At 42.4% G+C, this 4059-nt stretch overlaps 1 pseudogene; it reads right to left on the bottom strand.

Annotated features, from left to right (window-relative positions):
• Window positions 1–2214: 2214 nt before the first annotated feature.
• LOC100658624 (olfactory receptor 2A1/2A42-like) lies at window positions 2215–3351 on the bottom strand (annotated as a pseudogene).
• Between the last annotated feature and the right edge of the window lie 708 nt (window positions 3352–4059).

Here is a 4059-nt window from a genome sequence, read left to right on the forward strand (position 1 = left end):
GTTTATTCAATATTCTTTGACAGCATGACAGTTCAAATTCATCAATCCTTCTATTTTCTTTTTGCATCATCCAGTTTTTGCATGCATATGTGGCGATTGAAAAGACCAGGTCTTGGGTCAGGTTCATCTTCGTCTTCAAAGTGATACCTGGGTCTCAGCTGAACTAAATCAAAATGTCAATGAGAACAGTCTCTGGTCTCACTTCCCCTGCTTTCTGAGTTCCTGTAAAGATCCTTTACTCCTTTGTGACTCTACCTTTCAGCACAACCTGCCTCCCATAAATGACATCTGGGCCTACTAGTTTCTTAGAGCACAGGCCAGTTCACTGTGACATATATTCGGCTGTGTAGCAGCTGAGGAACAGTTGGTTGTTCTTAGGTGCCATAGAGTTGGTTCTGACTCATAGCGACCCTATGTACAACAGAACAAACCACTGCCCCATCCTGTGCCATCCTTATAATTGTTGTTATGCTTCAGCCCATTGTTGCAGCCACTGTCAATCCATCTTGTTGAGGGCCTTCCTCTTTTCACTGGCCCTCTACTTTACCAAGCACGATGTCCTTCTTCAGGGACAGATCCATTCTCATAACATGTTTGAAATATGTGAGATGTAGTCTCACCATCCTTGCTTCTAGGAATAGCTTAGCCATTTCTTTATTCAATAACACTGATATTGATCTACTACACTGTTATGAGTCTGACAAATTTAGAGAGCTGAGGAGCCAAATTGTCCAGGAAAAGTCTGGAATTTGGTACTTACTGGTATGTGCATATATAAAATGGAGTGGTAATTGGACTTTTTTTAGGGATTTCTTTTGGTGGTTAAATGAGATCCATGTAATGTAGTGTATGGCACCGAGGAAATGACTGATAAAATAGTAGGTATGATTATAAAAATCCATTCTGTTTTTACATTGAGTAAATTCTGCCTGGGGTTCTCCACCTATAAAAGTATGAAGAGTTGGGTTGAGTATTTCTTAACCCCCAAGTGAAGGTTACATATTCATTCCTATGAATCAGTCTTTTGTCCCGTCATATTGTGAAGCTGAGAAAGGCTCTGGCAGCAAGTATACATGTTCATCGCAGAGTAGGTTAGAAAACAGACTTTATAGGTAACACACTGGGTGACCACCTAAGTGTAAGGGGACTCACCTCTGACCACTGAATTTGTGACCCAGATTTAATCAGAGAATGTCAGTCCACCACTAACACTGAATAGCCAGTTACTGACTTATACTCTGCTTAAATTTCTTGTTTAACAGTCAAGAAATTATCCCGAGGGAAATAATGCACAACTGGGGTGACCAAGGTGGAAGTGCCGATGGAAAGACCTTGGAAAACATTATATAGAAATGGTCTCTGTATGTGTGTGTATTTCACAGCTCACCATTCAGTTTTCAGGGGACTCCATAAACAACCCAAATTGTTTTCTTTGATACCCCTGATAAGCCTACTAAATGATGGAATACCCAGTTTGGCCCCTTTGCCATCACCTAACCAGTTGATCTCCAAATTTGTAAATACCATCTGCAATTTTATTTTTCTCCCCTCGCCTATGTATCCTCTTTTAACTTTTTTCACGCAGTTTACTGGTTAACTCCCTTATATGAGCCAATAATTTTCATACAAAATATCTCAACAACGACAATAAAAAAACCAAGCCCAGTGCTGTTGCGTCGATTCCGACTCATAGCGACCCTATAGGACAGAGTAGAACTGCCACATACCACAACAGCATGCCTATAAATCCCAAACCCATTGCCATTGAGTCGATTCTGATTCATAACAATCTTACAGAATAGAATTTCCCCATATGATTCCCAAGCCTATAAATCTGTACAGAAGCAGATTGCCACATCTTTCTTTCGCGGAGCAGGTGATGGGTTCAAACCGCCAAATTTCTGGCTACAGCTGACTGCTTTAACCACTGTACCACCAGGGCTCCTTCAACAACATGCAACACAACTAAATATCTCTGAGTTATCCTTTAACAGGGCAGATGCAAATATGGGAAAAGGGACATAATGCCATTGGGTGTGAGGATCACTTCCTTTGACTGCAGCGTATTCTTTTCTCCCAAATCCTGTGACATCTGTGATGAGAGTTTGCATAGCCAGATTAGGGATGTAGAGAGAGAGAATTCAACTTTTAGGACACAGAAATGTGAATTAAAATAATTTTTAATTTTAAGATGCTGAACTCAATAAGCAATCTAAGAAAAAAAAATCGATAAAATCATATCTGATAGAAAGTCAATGAATGCAAGAAAGCTAAAATTTTCCTGCAAAGGAAGCAATTGAGCTTGCTCTGGGCAATTATGACACAGACATGAAGAGAGAGTGACCTTGTCCTGATTTAGGCAGTCATCAGCGCCAAGACTTGGAACCTACTTATACTGGTGACTCAAGGGTCACCCCAATCGGGTCTGACTCCCCTTGCACAGTGCTCTCTGCAAGGCACCCTTCACCTCTGTGCTCCTCAGGCTATAGATCAGCGGGTTCAGCATTGGGTTGAAAACGCTATAAAACAGGAAAAGGACCTTCTGCTGCTCCTCAGGGTGGCTGGATTTGGGGGTCATATATGTGACAATGGCACTGCCAAAGAAGAGCCCAACCACACCGAGGTGGGAGGAGCAGGTAGAGAAGGCCTTTCTTCGTCCACCCCCTGACTTAATCTTCAGAATGGCAAAGAGAATGTGGGTGTAGGAGACCAGCACCAGGCAGAAGGGCCCCACTAAGATAAACACACAGGCTGCAAATATGACCACGTGGTTGAGTGATGTATCTGCACAGGCCAGTCTCAGGATAGACAGGATTTCACAGAAGAAGTGGTTGATATCCTGAGGCCCACAGAAGGGCAGTCTCAAGAGGAGGACCACATGGACCAGGGCCAGGAGGGAGCCACATGCCCAGGAAGTGACAGCCAGGGTGATGCAGAACCTCTGGCTCATGATGGCAGAGTACCGGAGGGGGTGACAGATGGCCACATAGCGATCATAGGACATCGCCACCAAGAGAAGACATTCCGTGTGACCGAAAGTCATAAAGAGGAAGGTCTGTGTGATGCAACCAGCAAAGGATATAGGTGTGGTGGGACTCAGGAGGTTCACCAGCATCTGGGGCACCGTGTTGCAAGCATAGGACATGTCAACTACGGCCAGGTGGGAGAGGAAGAAATACATGGGGGTGTCCAGTCTGGGGTTCAGTAAGATGAGCCCTAGGATGGCCCCGTTCCCCAGAAGGTGAAGGTGTAGAACACGGAGAAGATCCCAAAAAGGAGCAGCTGCTTCATTGGGCCAAGACGAAATCCTAGTAGAATGAACTCTGTGACTGAAGTCTGGTTTTCCCCCATTTCCCTGTGAAAGAGACAACCAGATAGCTCTGTGACACAATTATTTAAAAACCTTTATTTACTGCGCCACGAATTTTTAATGCATGAAAAAGTATTAGTAAACCCTTTTAAGAGCTCATTCAATTATAAATAAATCAATGAAGACTTACTTATTAAAAAAAATAGAAATTAAGGACCTGTTGTCTAAATTCTTAATTTGGCATTGGTTTTACAGAAGCGACTTGTGTCATGCATAATTTGGTGCCTAGGGCCATTGACACTGTCATGGACAGAAAAAAAAAATTCCATCAGAGTACAAAGAAAATAATCACGAAGTATGAATGGTCTTTCAGCTGCATGTGTTCAAATCAGTAAGAGAATTTTTTGGAGAATAAAAATAATCAGTAATGGAAGAAATTTAAAAATGAGAATAGCCTTAGAAAAGAAAAAAATTAACTTCAGTAGAAATCATGAATCAATATCTAGATCTAACTAAAGAAACTCATCTCATGCCTTACATGACTCTAAACCAAATACCAAGCCCACTGCTGTTGAGTTGAGTCTGATACATAGTGACCCTATAGGACCCTATAGAACTGCCAATAGGGTTTTCCGTGTCGTAAATCTTTACCGAAGCAAACTGCCACATCTTTCTCCTGAAGAACGGCTGGAGGGTTTGAACTTCTGACCTTTTGGTTAGCAGCCAACTTGACACTACTGGGAGCAAAT

The sequence above is a fragment of the Loxodonta africana genome, chromosome 8, assembly GCF_030014295.1.
Source record: "Loxodonta africana isolate mLoxAfr1 chromosome 8, mLoxAfr1.hap2, whole genome shotgun sequence".
Classification (NCBI taxonomy): Eukaryota; Metazoa; Chordata; class Mammalia; order Proboscidea; family Elephantidae; genus Loxodonta; species Loxodonta africana.